The sequence below is a fragment of the Gorilla gorilla genome, chromosome 6 (assembly GCF_029281585.2).
Source record: "Gorilla gorilla gorilla isolate KB3781 chromosome 6, NHGRI_mGorGor1-v2.1_pri, whole genome shotgun sequence".
In the NCBI taxonomy this organism is placed as follows: Eukaryota; Metazoa; Chordata; class Mammalia; order Primates; family Hominidae; genus Gorilla; species Gorilla gorilla.
Window position 1 is genome coordinate 128,772,791 of NC_073230.2, and position 21,877 is coordinate 128,794,667.

The window sequence follows — 21,877 nt, forward strand, 5'->3', positions numbered from 1 at the left end:
CTGAAGCCTACATTGCATTCTCATATTGGCCCTCCTTGATTGTCCATTGGTTACTGTCTTGTTTAGTTTGAATAAAACTAGTGTCTTTGGATATTTACATTTGAAGAAAACCGAGGTCCAGTGATACACAAATAAGTTACAGAGCTGGAATTGAAAATGTTTCCTGATATGCAGTCTAACAATCTATGGATGTTCATGTAAACAGGTATTAATTTTTAAGTTAGTATCATTGGTCTGAATCTCCTTATGAGTATCATTCTTCCTTGTTCTGTCAAGTAACAACATTGTTACCATAATACTAGAAAAAGCAATCATTTAGTGTCAAGTTTGAATTGTCTACTGTAATATCATAAAAATATTATGCATCAGTAAACCATCAGATATAATTCTGATAAAATACATTAACTTACATTTGTTTAGTAATCCTCATTTAAAAACAAAACCAAACCTTTATGTTTATTACCTTTTCTCTCCTCACAATAATTCTGAGAGTCAGTTTCTATTACGCCTATTTTAAAGATTGTAGGAAGCAATCATAATTTCATACATTTTGTACATTGCAATGTTTAGACTCAAACTCAGGAAAGAAGCAATCTCAGTGCTCTCACCAGTATACGTATTATACCAAAGTCATTTCTCGTTTTCAGATAAGTGCAAACATTCACTCATACACAGAGCAGTGGAATTTCCCAGAAGCTTTTCCTCCATCGCACTGAGTTCAGGAATGTAGTTCCAGTTATGTAAGATGAGTAAGCTCTAGAGATCTCCTGTGTAATAGTGTGCCTACAGTTAATGATATTGTATTATACACTTAAAATTTTAAAGGGATAAATCGTTAAGTTTCCTTACCACAATAAATAAAAATTAGAGGAAAAAGGAATGTCAATTGCTTATCTTAATACTTCATATCCACTGGAGAATAAGTTACAAATAAAGATTTTGACCTTAAAAAGTAAAATGAATTTTAATTACACTCACATGTGCATGCACACACACACAGACACACACGTGCTATCTCCTCATGTCTAAGAGTAATCTTATATTGTTATAAATATCTGGGGAATTTTTAAACTTGTTTTCTTTAAGTTTATTTCTGTTCTGAGAATAAGCAATAAAGTGAATAAAAGCTTGGCAGGAGAAAAAAAATAAACCACCTATGCTGACGTTATATATAGTCCTTTAGTCTTAATTCTGGCCATTTAGACAAGTTTTATGGGATCAGAAGCATGTGTAGTTTCTCTTAATATACTTGTCATCCTCGCATAATTTTAATAACCAAAAATATAAATGCTATAGAGAAATGAAATTGATAGCCTTTTTGTTATTCTAGCACTGAATAACAGTCTAGCTTTAAATGTCATTATTAAAGTGTGATTTTAGAGATGATCTTTCCTGTATCTGACAAAATTAGCCAGAAGTAGAGTGACTGGGACAATTTACATAGACAAGCTTCTTATGAAGCAAATTAGCATAGAAAGTTGTAGAATGAAATATATTCCATTTATGATGTGACACTTGTCAAAATTCATTTTTATTAAAGCTGGGTAAGTGGATATTATTTAATCTAATTAAATAGCTACAAACTATAGGGAAAATTAGAATTTTTGAATTAAAATAGAGCAAAGGTGGTTGGAGGAAAGATAGCATGACTCAGAAACTGTTCATTCTTTAAGTAGATTGAGAAATAAAGCCGTTGATATGTATAACCATCCTTTGGGCTAAACTAAATGTGCACAGGGCATCTTCCCTCAGGGGTAAGGGGATACCATAACATGGTCCTCAAGACTTCTGGGAAGATCTGAGAGCTTCCATATTGTCCCTCAAATATCTGACCCAAGATATTCATACTTCAAATACCTTGTATAATGAAAACGCCCTTCTGATAGTCTTCTAAGCCATAATCAGTCAAGAAATATTTAGTGTGTGTGAACTGATATTACAACAGACTTTAAAAAGTAGAAAAAAAGAATTGAATTTGATAGTTGGGATTAAGGGAATATTGATAGCATCAAAAGTCACTATGCACTATATGTTCTACATTTGGCCTAAAATTGATGCTGGTCAGTATAACTGAAATCCTCACTTAGATTAATAAATTCATAATTTATATAACTATCCATTAGAAGATACATACGATGCATATCTATAAAAGCTGTCAGATGTAAACATTTCAGATGTATACACACACACACATGCTTTGGTTTTCTATATTAAATTCACACTCCTGTTTTCTCAAGCAACCCCTCTATTTGTCTCTGCTCTTTAAAGCACCTCTGACTTGTCTTGCTTAAGCTAATGTGATTTACAATTAGCATTATTATAATTATGTGGCTTTATTTCTATCAAAAGTTTTCTTGGCAAATTCATTTCTCACTTTGATTCAATATTAAAACATGGTCTTCTGTGGCAAAAAGTCCTTACCAGCAAACACTCTTTTCACACCAAAAAAGTGAGACTAAGATAATTGGCAAAATGCAAGAAGGTTGAAGATATGTACGTTCTTACTGGATCTTTGATCTTTAATTCTTTCACTTTTTGAGTTCTTTATCTATTAGCAATAAAATCTCCTTGTTTATTGTATATTTTGAATGTTTTGTCCTAGTTTGTCAATTACCTTTTGACTTTACTTATTTTGTGTCATGCAAATGTTTTAATATTTATGTAGCCACAGTAAATCACATATTGTCTGGATTTTTAGTCATATTACAAAGACTTGCACTGCTTCACATTTAAAGAGGAATTTGCCCATCTTCTATGGTTTAAATTTTTTTGCATTTAGAGGCTTAATCCATTTTGAGTTTATGTATGTTGTGAGACATTTTATCTAAAGGCTGTCAGATGTTATGGTACCACTTATTTAAAAGCTCATCTTTCTCCAGTGATTTCAAATGTTTGTTGTGTCAATTACTCAAATTTCATAGATAGATAGATAGGTGATAGACATATATATATCCATGTGCCAGTAGTACACTGTTTTCATTACAGCAAATATTTATACTGTGTTTTGGTATTAGTAGAGCTTTTGATCCTAGGGCTGCTGTAACAAAGTACCACCAACTGGGGAGCTTAAAACAACAGAAATTTATTCTCTCACAATAATGTAAGCTAGAAGTCCTAAATCAAAGTGTTGGAGGGACCATGCTATCTTTGAGGGTTTTAGAGAAGAAACTGTTCCATGCCCTTCTCTTAGCTTCTGGTGAAGCTACACATCCATGGCACTCTTTAACTTGTAGACATACTACTACTATCTCTGCCTCCATCAACACATAGTATTCTCCCTGTGAGTCTATCTCTGTATCTTTTCTTTTAATGACACCAGTTATATTAGATTAAGGGTTCAACCTATTCCGTTATGATTCAATTATATGTGCAATAACCTTATTTCCAAATGTCATACATGGATGTTCCAAAGGGTTACGATTTCATATATATTAATGAGAGACAAAATTAAACCCGTAATACCACCACCACATCATAGTTTTATGTTTTGTCTGTTTATTTTCCCCAGTATTTACTTGGCTATTATTGATTTGAATGTTTGGTTTTCCTTATAAACTCCAGAATCATCACCTTCAACTCCAAAAATAGCTGGTTGGAATTTTTATTGGAGTTAGGTTGTATTTATAAATTAATTTAGAGACACCTAATATCTTTATTCTAAAATCTTATCCAAGAACAGTGTTTATTCCATTTGTTCAAATCCGTTATTATTTTTTTAACATTTTAACAGTATTTTAAATATTTTTTCACCTAGGTTTTATACATTCTTATCAAATGTGGAAAGGGGCAGGATTTGATGTGTGAAATTGTCTCCTTGCTTACATCAACTTTTTTTTATTTTAAAATATTTTTATATTAGTGTGTTTTACAAGAGTTCTAGTTTATTGGCACCTTTTTTCTGTTAGTTTAGTACTTTAGTGGCAATATTTTTGTCTGTTTGCTTCTTTAATTTAGTGGTGGGTATGGGTTGCCCACAACACCAGAGAGGTTAGCTCTGATTTTGTGGTTTTCAACTTTTGTTTTTCTTTTTCTTTGCTGAAGATTGGCTATTTCTTTGACTTTGCCTTTTTAAAAAATCTCCCAAAACTACGTGTTTAGAAGACAGTCTCTTTAAGACATGCCTGTCTTTTAAAAGCATCTTTTACTGGCGTACACCTTCAATTTTCCCAGAAGTTTTCTGGGAATATGTGCTTATTCCTATCTGTAAGTTAGTCTATAACAAAGTTTCTATTAATATGCTCATGGGAAATGGTTAAGGTGCAATGTGGTACCAGAAAGACAGATTCTTAACTGATATACCAACATTAAATGACCTACCAACATTAAATGCCTTTATTGATTTTCATGTTATATAAACACAAATTCTTTCCAGTTAGCAGAAGTGACTATCCATTTTTACCTCTTCAATGGTATTAATGTTAGTCATGCACCAGCTATCGTACTGTGTGTTGGCTTTAATAACGTGACGTGGTCCTGATTCTGGCAAACAGTGCCCAGAAAGTGGCTTTTTCAAAAACATGATCCTGCCATGGTGTTTTTCTTCTTTACAGTTGTCTACTAGACTGTGTCTTTGATAACTAAGATGCTTTTTAAATATATATGTTTGTAATTTGATGATTAAAATAATTAGACTGTCTAAAGCTGTTTGTCCCATTGAAGACAATCATGTAGTTAAAAAACATCTGATGGAAAGCTAACACACATTAACAATAAATAAAAATTGTGCTGAAATAAACACAAATATAAAAATAATTTACAAAATACAATTTTCAGACGATCCTCATTTAAAAGAAAAATCTAATGTGAGAAAATTACATCTAATTAAAGGCTTTAGACATTTTCTCAGAGTATATTTCAAGTAAATTCTACCTTAACATACATTATTGACATTTTATAAAGGGATATGCTTGCAAATATTGAAACACAAAAATAGATATATTCAAAAGTTTTTCAGGGGGCAGCCACTTTTTACTAACTATCTGTTTGATTAAAATACAAACTATATCACTTTTAAATTAATAAAACATATTTATAAATTTGAATTGTATAATAAAACAAATCAAGATTATCATCACATCTGCCCTAATGGTGTGTGTTAAATAAAACTGTTAAAATTATTAAATGTGTGTTAAGCGTGTATACAAAGCACTGCATAATTTTATATCCCAAAGGGTGTTTAAATCATCTTTTACTGTAATACTCAAGTATCTCCACAGTAAAGACATATGTCAAAACAAACTCTCAGTGCACAAAACAAGGGACTTTTATAATGGTATTAGAAGATTCTGCAAAGTATAAGCCTAACTACCAAAAAAGGAAATTTTTCTTACTTTTTGAATTAATTAACTTTAATAAAGTTCTATTTTCAAGCAGGTATAATTTATATATATTCAAGCAATTTCAGAAATGTCGCTTGGATCATTGGAACATAGAACACCTTTTCTATTCCCTGATTATTCATCCATGGTCTTGCTAATTAAAGAATCATTCTACTTACAAGAGGACTGACTCAATCTGCTGTCCTGATTTCTTCAGACTACTCTACATGGCTTTTCTTCCCCTTTCTTTGTTCTGTCTCTGTCCCGCTTATTCTCTCATGGCTCTCTTAATTACATTCTGTTCCAGTGAAATATATCTTCATTCCACTCTCTGTATTTTCTAATTAAATTTTATTTTAAGTTATATTTGTGCCCTGTTTCAATTAAATATTGCAAAGGAAGTCAGGATTGAGAAGAGACCTAGAAGCAAGTAAGAAATATGTGAGTAATATTTCCAGATAATCTATACTATTCCTTAAATGATAAATGAAAATTATAAAAGTATCCTAGAGATGTAGGTTAAATAAAAAACATATGAATTATTTTCAGAACATTAGATATTGGATCAAAAGGTACAACCAAAGATGGCATCAAATTAAATTCAATGTTTTTCAACCCAAGAAAAAAATAAACAAATCGTAGAGACATCTTTCATTTTCCCACATTTAACCTCAAAGTAGGCTTTTCAGTTGAAGAGCGGTTGCCATTCATGTGAAGAACATTCCTTGCTATCCGTTGTGATATGATTATTATACTCTAAGTTAATGTGACAAATCTTGAATTAGAAACAAACATTGGGAAAATTAATATGGAAGGGTATTGTTTTCCAACCTATGGCAATTAAATAATCAGTATTCTTAGACTGAGTATAAGTTACAATTTTAGGCCACAGTTTAACATTTTGTAAATAGTAACTATCCCAGCTTATTATGGTTGTACATTCATTCCTGTGACCCTTGGTATGTTTATCTTGTCATTTTCCTCTCTTTCATATATATACCCTATACTAATGATGAAATAATTTTTTGAACAGAATACGTAAAGAGCAAAACAAAACATTTTACCTAGCAACTATTCGCAAGCTGAGTACTCCAATTTCTACAGTCCTCTCAACTAACAATTGAGCTTTGGTCAATAGTCATGGAATTAAAACCTGAGATAAAATAAACACAAATTCTATCCTATAGTAAGAAAAAGAGTTATTATATGAAATACTTTGGTTTTGGCAACATTTATCCAATTTTATTTTCTGCCACTATGATATATAAATCTTTTGTTTTTTCAAATTTCACCTTTACAATTTTAGTCATTTCTCTTGTTGCAACACCTAAAAAATTGGTAAACATTATAGATGATTTAAAACAAACATTTTATCTTGCAGGCATAATTTAAAAAGTTCAACTTTCTCTCTCTCTTTCTCTCTCTCTCCATATATATATATGGCCATAAAACATATTGAATCTGGTGACCCACATGAATTTCAAAATTGTTTTGTAAGATGTATGACTTGCTTTATCTTAAAATTCTATCTTTTGGGTAAGAAATAAAACCAGCAATGTAATTTAAATAAACCAACAGTAAATAATATTTAAAATATAATTAAACATTAAAACGTAAAAAGGTCAATCTTTTCTAAAATTTAGAGTTTCTCTACATGTAAGGCTAATTAACATTATTTCAAGTAATAATTAGTAGTCAGCAGTATATTTTACTTTCCACAAATCATGCTGTAATGTCAACAGAACTTAATTCAGTTTTGAAGACTTGTGTTGATCTTTACCACTACACTGAAATATAGTGTTAACTGTGAGGTCATGGTCAGGTGACTTCATCTATGTCTTTTTTCTATCTTAAAATACTTATGAGAGACCTCTGCTTCAAGACAGAATGTTCTAGCAGTTAAACACTCATACTGACTTATAAACTATGGGTTTTATCTTAAAGACATATTTAAAGGCATCCAGAGAGCTATGAAAAAAAATGTTACATGAACTAAAATTCCAGAAAGGGAAAATATCTTCTGAGGTGAGCTAAGCAACATGCAGCCACTTCTATTTTAAATAAGTGTGTCAGAGCTTCTTGGATTTGGGCTAAAACTCTTGCTTTCGTAGAGAAAGTAAGCTGATAGAGCAAGAAGAAATAACTCTTAGAGGTTCTGTAGAGATGCAGTAAAAAACGCTGGATATGAAAGAGATCTCAAGTAAATACACTATCAGTCCTATCATTAATTTATTTGCTATAATTTAAAGGCTGAAAATCCCAAAAGCTAAAGAGTTAAGCTGAAAATATCTAATGGGCAGAACTGAATTTCCCACAGTCTTTCAGGAACAAGTAGGAAAAGCAAAGGAAAACAAACAAACAAATAAAAACAAACAACAGATCCTGCCAGCCTCTTAAAAATAAGGAGGAGAAAATCTAAACTTACCAAGGCTGTATTTTTGCCAAGACCTAGCTCAATCTGAAGCTTTATCAATGTGCTCAGATTCTCATTGTGTTTGTATAATGGAGGAAAAGAGGGATGTTCCCTGGTAGATGATAACATTATTGGGGCCTCCATAGTTCTTCTATACAAGGTGCAAAGATATGGTTAAGAATTGTCAAACATGCAAAGAAACAAAGATATATTGACTACCAAGTATAAAAACATACAGGATCATTAAGATAACAAATAATTCAGGAAGTAATGTTAAAAAATGACTTTGAAATAACTAAAAATAATATACAGGCATGTCTCAGATATATTGTGTGTTCAGTTCCAGATCGTTGCAATAAAGCTAATACTACAATAAAGTGAGCCACACATTTTTTTGGCTTCCCAGTTTAAATAATGCTGTGTTTACAATATAGTATTGTCTATTAAGTGTGCAATCACATTATGTCAAAAATGTACATACCTTAATTTAAAAATAGTATATTGCTAGAAAATGCTAATAAAAATCTGAGCCTACAGCAAATTGTAATCTTTTTGCTGATTGAAGGTCTTGCAATGATGGTGCCTGATTGATCAAAGTGGTCACTACTGAAAGTCAGGGTGGCTGTGGCAATTTTTAAAAATAAGACAACAAAGAAGTTTGCAGCATTGATTGACTCTTCCTTTCACAAAAGGTTCCTCTGTAGCATGCAATGCTGTTTGGTAGCATTTTACCCATAGTAGAACTCCTTTGAAAATTGGAGTGAATCCTCTCAACCCCTACCACTGCTTAGTCAACAAAGTTTACATAATATTCAAAATCTGTGTTGTCATTTCAACAATGTTCACAGTATCTTCATTGGGAGATTTATCTCAAGAAACCACCTTTTTTGCTCATTCATAAGAAGAATCTTCTGATGCATTAAAGCTTTATCTTGAGATTGCAGCAATTCAGTCACGTCTTCAGGATCCACTTCTAATTCTACTTCTCTTATTTCCAACACATCTGTAGTTAATTTCTGTACTGAAGCCTTGATTCTCTTAAAGTCTTCCATTGGAGTTGAAATCAATTTATCCCAAGCTCCAGTTAGTATTGTTATTTTGGCCTCCTCTCATGAATCATGAATTTTCTTAATGGCATCTAGAATGGTTGAATCCTTTTTAGAAGGTTTTATATTAACTTTGTCCAGATCCCCCAGAGAAATCACTATCTATGGCAGCTATAATCTTACCAAATGTATTTCTTAAATAAATGTATTTCTTAAAGTTGAAATTACTCCTGATTTATGGGCTGCAGAATGGATGTTGTGCTATCAGGCATGAAAACAACATTAGTTTCCTTGTGCATCTTCATCAGAGCTCTCAGGTGTCTATGTGCATGGTCAATGAACAGTAATATTTTGAAAAAAAATAAAAAAAAAACCTTTGTTTCTGAGAAGTACTCTCTAAAATGTGCTTAATATATTCAGTAAACCATGCTGTAAATAGATGTGTCATCCAGAATTTATCGTTCCATTTCTAGAGCACAGCTAAAGTTAAATTAGCATAATTTTTAAGAGGCCTAAAATTTTTAGAATGAAAAATGAGCACTGGCTTCAACTTTATTTGACCAGCTGTGTTAGCCCCTAACAAGTGAGTCAGAATATGCTTTGAGGGTTGAAACTAAGCATTGACTTCTCCTCTCTAGCTATGAAAGTCCTAAATGACAAATTCTTCCAAAAGAAGGTTGTTTTATCTACGTTATAAATCTTTGATGTAGCTACCTTCATAAATTATCTTAGCTAGGTTTTCTGGATAACTTGCTGCAATTTCTACTTCAGTACTTGCTGGTTCTCCTTGCAGTTTTATGATATACAGATGGATTCTTCTTTTAAAACCTCATGAATCAACCTTTGCTAGCTTTCAACTTTCCTTCTGCAGCTTCCTTACCTCTCCCAATCTTCATAGAATTGAAAAGAGTTAGGGTCTTCATTGAAGTTAGGCTCTGGTTTATAGGAATGTTGTGGCTGGATTTATCTTCTATCCAGATCACTACATTTTCCTCTATTTCAACAATACACTGTTTCATTTTCTTATCATTTGTGTCTTCACTGGGGCATCACTTTCAATTTTATTTTTTTATTCACAGCATGGCTAGCTATTTGGCACAAGAGGCCTAGATATCAACCTATTTTGGATTTTGGCATGCCTTTCTCATTAAGCTTAATCATTTACAGCTTTGACTTAAAGAGAGAGATGTGTGACTCTTCCCTTTACTTGAACACTTAGAGACTATCGTAGAGTTACTAACTGGCCTAAATCCAATATTGCTGTGTCTAGGGAATAGGAAGACCTGAGGTGCCAGAGAGAGATGGGGAAACAGCTGGTCACTGGAGCAGTCAGAACACATACAACATTTATTGATTAAGTTTGCCATCTTATATGGGTGCAGTTTGTAGCATCCCAAAACAATTACGATAGCAATATGAAAGATCACCATAATAGATATAATAACAAAAATGGAAATATTGTGAGAATTATCAAAATGTGATACATACACAAAGTGAGCACATGTTGTTGGAAAAATGACACCAATAGACTTATTCAATGCATGGTTGCTACAAAACTTCAATTTTTAAAAGTCATGATGTATGTGAAGCACACTAAAGAAAAGCGTGAAAAAAATGAGGTATGCCTGTACAATAAAAACAACATAATGGAAAGTATATATAAAACACATAAAAGGATGGATGATTTTACCCAGCAATTAGCATTTATGTACTGAAAACTCATTATAGAGCTAAAACTTATAATATTTGATATTATCAACTCAACAATGCCTTAAAGTAAGTTGATCAAAGCTAAACACAGGATTAGTCATCAGAAACATGAACCAAAAAAAAAGGGTACCACCTGATGCTCTATGAGCAAAATAATGTAAAAAAATGATGTGTAAAAAATATGTAGAACATGCACAATAGGCTAAGAAATGTGTGGCTTCAAATACTAAGACCAGGATGGTATCTGGAACAGAAGCATTGTTAGAATATGTAACAGCAGAGGATTTTTCCAAAACTAAAAGACATCAACCTACAGATTCATCAACCTCATGGTATACAGAGAGGTTTGGAATATTATAGAAAAACTTTCAAGAACCAAAGTAAAAATGGGAAAACTTAAATGCAGCCTAGAGATTTAAGAAGCCTTGCACTGACTGCACAACTAAACCAACGACAGCTGGAAGACAATGGAATAACACATTTAAAGTACTGAAGGAAAATAACTGCTATAATTGTAAACCTAGTGAAATTTTCTCAAAAATGAAGATATAATAAAGATATTTGCAGACAAACAAAAATTGAAAAAAGTTATAAGTGATTCTGCATTAAAAACATATCCAAGGAAGTTCTTCTGGTAGAGGGTACGTTTTAACAGTCCAAACCAACTAAACTCAGGAGTATAATAAATAAAAGAAAGGTAGACATTGTATATATATATGTGTGTGTGTGTGTGTGTGTGTGTAGCTATAGATAACTCCATATTCACTTAAATTGATTTAAATCAATATTGGCTTAATATTGACTTAACATCAATTTATGTACATAGTAGAGACTAAAATATGTGTGCTATTAAAATATGTGAAAATATAATGCAAAGTTGAAAGGAGTAATTGGACTTGAAGTGTTTCAATATTCTATTTTATCGTAGGATCGTCAAAATAAGTAATTTTCATTGACTATAGTATTCAAGAATGGATATTGTATTTTTCAGGTAGTGGCTCTTGCTGAGGGGAAATTTTGTCCCCAAGGGATATTTGGTAATGTGTAAAACTCTCTTTTGGATGGAACAATGGGAGATGAAGTGCTTACTTAACAGGCATCTAGTGAGTAGAAGTCAGGAGTACTTTTAAACATCATACAAAACACAATAGCACCCACACAACAAAGAATTATTCAACTAAAATATCAACAGTACCAAGAATGAAATAATCTGCTGTAGGGTAACCACTAAATCATAACAAAAATGTGCAAGTAGCAAATGGACTACTAGAAAAATATGATAATAAAATATGTGATTAATACTATGACAGGGAGAAAGAGAAACATAAAATAGGTGGGTTAAGGAGAAAACAAGTAGAAAAACGCTAAATATACAACGAACTATATTAGTAATTAAAATATATGTAGACTAACTATTCCAAATAAAAAAAAATAAGATTTGAGTCTGGGAAAACAGCATCACAATTATATGCATAATACAAGGCACACTCAAACTATAAAGATGTAGAAAGAATAAGCACAAATGTTCATTAAAAAACTATAATGAAAACTCTGACCAAAGTTTATCTTTTTAGCTATACAAATGTAGACCCAGTAAATAATTAGGAAAAAAAATTAACTGAGAAAGATTGGCATTTCAAAATGATAAGAAAGTTAATCCAACAGTAAGACATCACAATATTCAATCTATAAGCTTACAATAAATGGCTTCAAAGTATATTAATCATCACTTGGCAGAACTAAAAGAAAAAGTTAAATAATCTACAATATGATCATGAATTATAAATGGACTTCTCTTAAAAAAATAAAAACAATTAATTAAGGTTTTAAAAGATCTGATAACACAATTGGGAAACTTGAACTAGCTGACACTATAAAAATATATATTCAATTTCTACAGAATTCAAATGCTTTCAAGGGCCTATGGATTGTTTACCAAAGTCAACAATATGCTAGTTAGTAAGAAAAGCCGCAAAAAATATCAAAGGCTTTCAATCATTCAGAAGTCATTATTTGATACAACAGAGATCCTACTAGACATAGATGATTTAAAAAAAAATTTGAAAAGTCTCCTATTGCATATAGAATTAATTATTACATAATCTATGGGTTAACGAAGAAATTATAATTTAAATTTTAAAAAACATTTCAAATCATTATATTTACATTTTCAGTTTTATAATAATATTCTGCTATGGATGAGTTCTTACATGGGTATATTAAGTTTTGCAAATTCATCATGCTTTATATTTGAGATCTATAATTTTCTGCATGTATACATATATACATATAGTATTTGAATAGGAAGTTACTAACTGTGATGGTTAATAATGATTGTCAATTGGATTGGATTGCAGGTTACAAATATTGATCTTGGGTGTGTCTGTGAGGTTGCTGCCAAAGGAGATTAACATTTGAGTCAGTGGGCTGGGAAAGGCAGACCCACCCTTAATCTGGGAGGGCACGATCTAATCAGTTGCCAGTACGGCTAGAATATAGGCAGGCAGAAAAATGTGAAAAGGGAGAGTGACCTAGCTTCCCAGCCTACATCTTTCTCCCATGCTGGATGCTTCCTGCCCTCTAACATGGAACTCTAAGTTCTTCAGTTTTGAAAGTTGGAATGGCTCTCCTTGCTCCTAAGCCTGCAGACAGACTTTTGTAGGACCTTGTGATCATATGAGTTAATACTTAATAAACTCATATATATATATATATATATATGCAGTCCTCATATATATAAAAATGTATTCCATTAGTTCTGTCTCTCTAGAGAAACCTGACTAATACACTAACAAATATAGTCTCAAATGTTACGTTACTCAATTTATGTATATAATTCAACTTTAAATCAAAATTAAATTGTCCAATTTATGAATTTGATTTAGCATTAATCTTAAGAAGAAAACGTTGCTCTAAAACCAATCTGATCTTATTCTACTTAGTACATTACCATTTAATGTATTCATGTTCTATTTTCTATGACTGTCTTACCCTATGTTTTTGTGTGTGTGTTTCTCTTACCTCTTTCATGGACATCTATTTTGAATTACTTCTTTTCTAAATTATTGAATGTATTATTCCTATTGTGTTTTACTTTTCATTAGTGGCTACACTAAGGAATAAAACATGCATCACTTATTTATTACACTACAAGTTATTACTTTTACTGATTGATAGACAATACTAGAACTTTACATAATTTATCTCCATTTATCAGATGACTGTCATGTTATTGTTGTTGACTATACTCATTCTATATTTATTTAGGCGTTAGATTATTTTTACTTCTGTTATGTTTTTTAAGCTATATTAAGGTATAATTGCCAAATTTTAAAATGTATATATTTTTGGTGTACAACATGATGTTTTGGTATATGTATAGATTACAAAATGAAGAAGTCAAGCTAAATAACATATCCATCTCCTCACATACTTAATCATTTTCTGTAGTAAAAACATTTAACATCTAATCTTTTAACAATTTTCAGGTATAAATTATTATAATAAAAATACATTATTATTAACTATAGTCGCCATGCTGTATAATAGATTTCCAAAACGTATTCATTCTGTTTAACTAAAACTTTCTAGCCTTTGACCAACATCACCACATTTCTTCTTTTTCCCCTTCCAAGTCAATGTCAACCACTGTTCTATTTTCTGCTTTTACAAGTTTGACATTTTCAGATTTCACCTAAAAGTAAGCTCATGCAGAACTTATCTTTGTGTGCCTGGCTTATTTCACTTACAATAATGTCCTCCAGGTTTAATCATGTTTTTTACAAATGACAGGATTTCCCTCTTCTTTAAGGCTGAATAGTATTCCATCACACACACACAAACACACACACACACCAAATATTCTACATCCATTCATCCACTGATGGGCACTTATATTGATTCCATATCTTGGCTATTGTAAATGTTAGAAGAAAAACTCTAGACAAATTAAAATTAGTAGAGTTTGTTTCAACAAAAAATGATTCATGAATAGGGCAACACTCAGAAACAGGAGAGGTTCAGAGAGCTATACCCAGCAATGTGAGTAGGCAGCATTTATAGGCAGAAAAAGGAAGTAACATACAAAAACAACTTGAATGGTTACAGCTCAACATTTGTCTTATTTGGTCATTATGTGACCAATTGGCAGCCTGTGATTGGCTATGACTTAGCTATCTGTTACAAAAACATACTTTTTTAGGTTGCAGTTTGCTGTGTATAAAGGAAGGTTTAGGACAAATTTAATTTAATTTAATATGAATAATGCTGCCATGAACCTGGGGGTGCAGATATTTCTTTGGCATATTGATTTTGATTCCTCTAGATACATACTCAGAAGTGGAATTGTTGAATCACATGCAATAGTAGTTCCTCCTTATCCATAAGGTATACATTCCAAGACCTTCAGTGGATGCCTGAAACTGCAGATAGTATTAAACCCTATATATACTACGCACAAATTTATTTTTTCCTTCTTCATAATGTCACAGAAGATTCACTCTCACCATATATCTCATCAACCTCAGAATGTTTATTTTTTCCTTATTAAGTAGAGAACTTTCACCTTTTCACTAAAGAGAGCACTTTATGGCTTCTCTTTGGCATAACTGAATTATCAGCATCACTACTTTTGTACTTTGCAGCTGTTAAAGTAAAATACTGGTCACTTAAACACAAGCACTGTAAAACACATCAGTTGATCTGATAATCAAGATGGCTACTTAGGTGACTAATTGCACATAGCACATACGGCATGCATATGCTAAACAAAGGGATAACTAATGTCCTGGGAGGGACAGAGTGGGACAGCATGAGAGTTTATTACATGACTCAGAAAAACATTGAATTTAAAATTTATGAATTGTTTCAGGAATTGTATATTTAATATTTTAAAACTGAGGTTGACTGGGGATAACTGAGACAAGGGAAGCAAAAACCTGAAAGAGTGGAGATCTATTGTAATTCCATTTTATTTTTTTGAGAAATTTATTTACTGTTTTTTCATAATGAGTGCACTCATTTACATTCACACATGCAATGTATGAGTGTTCCTTTTTCTCCCCATCCTCACCAGCACTTATTTTATTTTTATAATGAACATTCTAACTGGTGTGATAAAACATCTAATTTAGTTTTGAGTTACACTTTTCTGATGATCCATGATTTTTAGATTTTCTCATGAATCTGGCAGTCATTTTTATGTTGTATTTTTAAAAAAATGTCGATTAAAGATGGGTTATTATTTTGTCTTTGCTATTGAGTTGTAAGCTGTCGAATTTTTAAATGTATTTTAACTATTAACCATTTTTCCAACAAATTGTTTGCAAATATTTTTTCCATACATTAGGTTGCTTTTTCACACTAATGCCAGTTCCTTTTGCTGTGTAAAAGCACTTTGGTTGATCTAATCTCATTTGTCTATTTTTACAATTGTTGTCTGTGTTATAGCAGTTACGTTCAAAGAAATCTTTTCCCAGTGATATGGTTTGGCTGTATCCCCACCCAAATCTCATCTTGAATTGTAGCTCCCATAATTCCCATGTATTGTGGGAGGAACCCAGTGGGAGATGATTGAATCATGGGGGCAGTTTCCACCATACTGTTCTTGTGGTAGTCAATGTCTCATGAGAGCTGATGGTTTTATAAGAGGAAAGCCCTTTTGCTGGACTCCCATTTTCTTCTCTTGTCTGCCACCATGTGAGAAGTGCCTTTCACCTTTAGCCATGATTGTAAGGCCTCTCCAACCACATGGGACTGTGAGTCCATTAAACGTCTTTCTTTTGTAAGTTGCCTAGTCTCTGGTATGTCTTTATCAGCAATGTGAAAACAGACTAATAAAGTTCATTGGTATCAGAAGAGTGGGGCACTGCTGAAAAGAGGCTCGAAAATGTGAAAGCAACTTTACAACTGGGTAACAGGTGGAGGTTGGAACAGTTTGAAGGGCTCAGAAGAAAACAGGAAAATGAGTGAAACTTAAGAACCTCCTAGAGTCTTATTGAATGGCTTTGAATGGAATGCTGATAATGGCTGGACAATGAAATCCAGGCTGAGGTGGTCTCAGATGGAAATAAGGAACTTGTTGGGAACTTGAGCAAAGGTAACTCTTGTTATGTTTTAACAAAGAGACTGGCATAATTTTGCCCCTGCCCTAGAGACTTGTGGAACTCTGAACTTGAAGGAGATGATCCATAGAAGTTCAGAAAATTTGCAGCCTGATGATGTTATAGAAAAGAAAAATCCATTTTCTGAGGAGAAATTTGAGCCAGCTGCAGAAATTTGTGTAAGTAATGAGGAGACAAATGTTAACCACTAAGACAGTAAGAAAAATATCTCCAGGGCATGTCAGAGGTCTTCATGGCAGGCCCCCCCATCAAAGGCCTGGAGGCCTAGGAAAAAGAAATGGTTTTATGGGCTGGGCACAGGGTCCCCCTGCTGTGTAATGCCTAGAGATATGGTGCCCTGTTTCCAGCTGCTACAGCTGGGGCTGAAGGGGGCCAATGTAAAGCTTGGGCTGTGGCTTCAGAGGGTTCAAGCCCCAAGCATTGGCAGCTTCCACATGCTGTTGAGTCTTTGAGTGCAAAGAAGTCAAGAATTGGCATTTGGGAACCTCTGCCTAGATTTCAGACCATGTATACAAATTCCTGGATGTCCAGGCAGAAGTTTGATGCAGGGATAGGGCCCTCACGGAGAACGTCTGCTAGGGCAGTGCTGAAGGGAAGTGTGGGGTTGAAGCCCCACACAGAGTCCCCACTGGGGTGCTGCCCAGTGGAGCTGTGAAAAGAGGGCCACCATCCTCCAGATCCCAGAATGATACGTCCACAGACAGCTTGCACCGTGCACCTGGAAAAGCCAAAGACATTCAACACCATCTTGTGACAGCAGCCATGGGAGAGGCTGTACCCTGCAAAACCACAGGAGTGGAGCTGCACAAGACCATGGGAACCCACCTCTTGCATCAGTGTGACCTGGATGTGAGCCATGGAATCAAAGGAGATCATTTTGAAGCTTTAATATTTGACTCCTCCACTGAATTTCAAAGGGGCTATAGGCCCCTTTGTTTTGGCCAATTTCTCCTATTTGGAATGACTATATTTACCCAATGCCTGTACCCCCATTGTATCTAGGAAGTAACTAACTTGCTTTTGATTTTACAGGCTCATAGGTGGAAGGGATTTGCCTTGTCCCAGATAAGACTTTGGACTATGGATTTTTGAGTTAATGCTGAAATAACTTAAGACTTTGGGGGACTGTTGGGAAGGCATGATTGGTTTTGAAATGTGAGGATATGAGATTTGGATGGGGCCAGGTATAGAATGATATGGTTTGGCTGTGTCCTCACCCAAATCTCACCTTGAATTGTAGCTCTCATACTTCTTTCATGTTGTTGGAGGGACCCAGTGTGAAATGATGGAATCATGGGGATGGTTTTCCCCATACTGTTCGTGTAGTAGTGAGTAAGTCTCATGAGATTTGATGGTTTTATAAGGAGAAACCCTTTATTTGGCTCTCATTATCTTATCTTGTCTTCCACCATGTGAGACATGCCTTTCACCTTTAGCCATGATTGTGAGGATTCCCCAGCCATGTGAACTGTGAGTCTATTAAACCTCTTTCTTTTGTAAATTTATTTGTCTCAGGTATGTCTTTATCAGCAGTGTGAAAATGAACTAATACACCCAGCAAGGGTGTATTAGCACCCAGTAAGGATGCTTTTTTTTTCTATTTTTCTTCTAGTACTTTTAGAGTATTACATCTTATGCTTAAGTCTTTATTCATTTTGAGTTGATTTTTGTATATAATGTGAGATATGGGTCCAATATTATGCTTCTGCATGTGAATATCTAGTTTTCACAACACCATTTACTGAAGAGACTATCCTTTCCCCATTGTGTGTATTGGCAATTTTTTCAAACATCAATTGACCTTACATGCTGGATTTATTTCTGGCTTCTCTATCCTGTTCAACTGGTAGATATGTCTGTTTTTATGCTAGTCCCATGCTGTTTTATGACTATAGCTTTGCAGTATATCTGGAGATCAGGTAGTGTGATGTCTCCAGTTTTATTTTTTTACTCAATATTACTTTGGCTAGTTAGAGTGTTTTGTGGTTGGCTACATATTTTATAATTATTTTTCTATTTCTATGAAAAATGTCATTGGGATGTTGACAAGGATTGCATTTAGTCTGTACCAATTTGTGTAGTATGGATATTTTAACAATTATAATTCTTCCAATTCATGAATGCAAAGTATTTTTCCACATATTTTTCTCCTTCAATTTTTTTCATCAATATTTTACAAGTTTAAGTGTATAGCCAGAACCATCACAACCAACCCAGTGGGTGTCCTCACACTCACTCATAAGGGGAGGTCTTCTCCCAATAAAGACAGCTTGGAAAGTCTAGAAGAAATGACTACTTTATCAAATGAGCAGACATTAATGAAATGCAATAAGAAATATTTTTAAATAAAAGGAAACATCACCACAAAAAGACCACAATAATTTCCCAGTAACTGATCCCTAAAAATGGATCTATAAATTTTCTGACAACTAATTTAAAATAATTGTTTTAATAAAGCTCAATGAACTTAGGAAAACATAGAGACAAAATGTAATGGTATCAGAAAAATAATAAGCAAACAAAATGAGAATTTTAACTGAGAGAGTAAAGTTATATAAAAGAACCAAGCAGAAATTCTGGAGCTGAATAATACAAGAAATGAAATAAAAAATCCAGTCGAGCATATTAACAGTAGAAATGTTCAAACAGAAGAAATTATCTTTGAACTCCAGAATAGGTTATTTGAAAATACAAAGTCAGAGAAAAAATTTAAAAAAACAATGAAAATGAATGAAGAAAGCCTATGGGATTTACAGAATAGCAAGACAGCTAACATTAACATTATAAGTACTAAACAAGGAAAAGAGAAAGATAATGAAATAGAAAGCTTACTTAAAGAAATAATGGTTGAAAATTTCCCAAATTTTGGGAAAAATATAAACAGCCAGGTATAAAGAACTCAAAGGTCTCCAATCTGACTCAACCCAAAGATTACCCCAAGGTGTATTATAATCAAATGGACAAAAATGAAAGACAAAGAGAGAACCTTGAAAGCAGCAGGAGAAAAAAAAATCCTCACATGCAAGGAAACCCCAATAAGGTTTTTTTGGGGGGCTGTTTTTTGTTTATTTGTTTGAAACAGAATCTCTCTCTGTCACCCAGTCTGGAGTGCAGTGGCATGATCTTGGCTCATTGCAACCTCCGCCTCCTGGCTTTAAGCAATTCTCTTGCCTCAGCCTCCTGAGTAGCTAGAACTACAGGGGTGCATCTCCACACCCAGCTAATATGTGTACTTTTACTAGAGACAGGGTTTCACTATGTTGGCTGGGCTGGTCTCGAACTCCTGGCCTCAAGTGATCTGCCCACCTCAGCCTCCCAAAATGCTGAGATTTCAGGCCTGACCACCACACCTGGTCCCAGTAAGGTTTTTAGCAGATTTCTTGGCAGAAAATTTGCAGACCAGGAGCCAGTGAGATGATATATTCAAAGTGCCAAGGAAAAAATTATGCCAAAAAGTAATACCATACTTGGCAAAAATATTCTTCATAAATGAAGGCGAAATAAAAACTGTCAAACTCAAACAAAACGGAGGGAATCCTTCACCACTAGACCCGTCTTACAAGAAATACTGAAGGGAGTCCTTTCACCTGAAATGAAGGATATTAATTAGTAACTTGAAAAACATAAGAAAGTATGAAACTCACTGGTAAAAGTATATAACTGAAATCAGAATACTCTAACACTATAAAGGGAAATCACGTATATCTCTAGTATAAAAGTTAATAGATGAAGGATTATAAATAACTATAGCTATAATAATTTATTAAAAGATATACAATATAAAAAGATATAAAGGATGACACACAAAACATATAATAATTGGGGGTAAAGTAATCTAGTTTTTTAAATGTGCTCAAACTTACCAAGTTATCAGCTAACCTGATATAAAAGGTTTTTATGTAAGCCTCATGGTAACCATGAAGCAAAAACTTAGTAGTAGATACACTACTAAAGTATTTACTTTACTTAGGTAAAGGGAAAAAAATAGAGCATACCACTACAAAAATTATCAAATCACACAGCAAGACAGCAAGAAAGGAAAAATGAACTAAAAACTTGCAAAACAACAAGAAAACAATAAACAAAATGTGAATGAACACAGGGAATGCTGTTTATTTAAGTCAAGAAAATAGGAAATAAGGACCCTTTATCATTCCCTAAAAATAGTATGCTGTTTTAAACTATATGTATATATACCCTTTGCCCAGGATGCCATCTCTCATGTTTTATTTTTTGCAATTTCCTCCTTATTTATCAAAATTCAAAGCCATTTTCTTCTTTACAAATATTACTCTAGTAATCAAACAGAGTTGATTTCTTCCATTGCCATAAATTGCACATATTTATATTATTGTACTTAGGTTGTTATATTATGATTATTTGTTTATATGTTTGTCTCCTCTGCTATAGTTTTCACTACTTTAGAGAGGAACTGTGTCTTTTCAGCTCTTCAGCACCTAGCATACCTGGAATTATTAAGCTTTAAAAAATACGTTTTAATAAATAGTATGCCCAGTCAGAAATAATTGGGCTTTTTTTAGATGTTTGGCAATTTTGAATCACAGTCCACAAAATTCCAGTGTCACCCACCCTCATTCCAATACCATTACAGAATGGTGATCAATAAACCTCAGTTACTCAAGCATCTAACTAATAATCAAACATTAGGGACAAACTCTCACTTTATAATTCCTGATTGGTTACCAATAAAACTCTCACCCCCGGGCTGCATGTTTCTTCTGGATCTGGCAGCTCTGTGTCATTCTTACTATGCTTAGGAGATAGTAGAGTGTTCTTCAGCAAGGTTAGGCATCATGCAGCCAAATATATCTAAACATTTGCCTCTTCTCTCTGTGCCTCTGGAGGGCAATATGAAGATTCCCAGTGCTTTCTGAACCCTACTGTCAAGTCCAAAGGGCATAGGGAAAGGTGTGTCCTTTTAGTTAATGTTAACTAATAAAATATTTATTAACCTCCTCCTGGAATATCACATGTTGAAAAAATTTTAAAATTATCCATTTAACATAGGCACAACAGTAAGGATAGATCAGTTACTTATGCAATAAAAATTCCAGTATGTCAGGAAGACAGATAGGCAAATAGTTATTTACTTTAAATGTGGTAAGTGATGTGATAGAGAAATAGAGTTGTCTGTGGGAGCCAACCAATCCAGATACATGGGAGTGATCATGAAGAATATTTTAGAGGTGGCAATTTCTAATTTGAGATATAAATAATACATAGAAAATGGATAAAAGTTGACTTTAA

The 21,877-nt window shown here is 33.3% G+C and overlaps 1 long non-coding RNA gene across 2 annotated transcripts in view; it reads right to left on the reverse strand.

The window, feature by feature from the left end:
* LOC129534718 (uncharacterized) overlaps positions 1-21,877 on the reverse strand; it is a 241,947-nt gene that overhangs the window by 103,646 nt on the left and 116,424 nt on the right. The gene's annotated exons all lie outside the window — the stretch shown is intronic.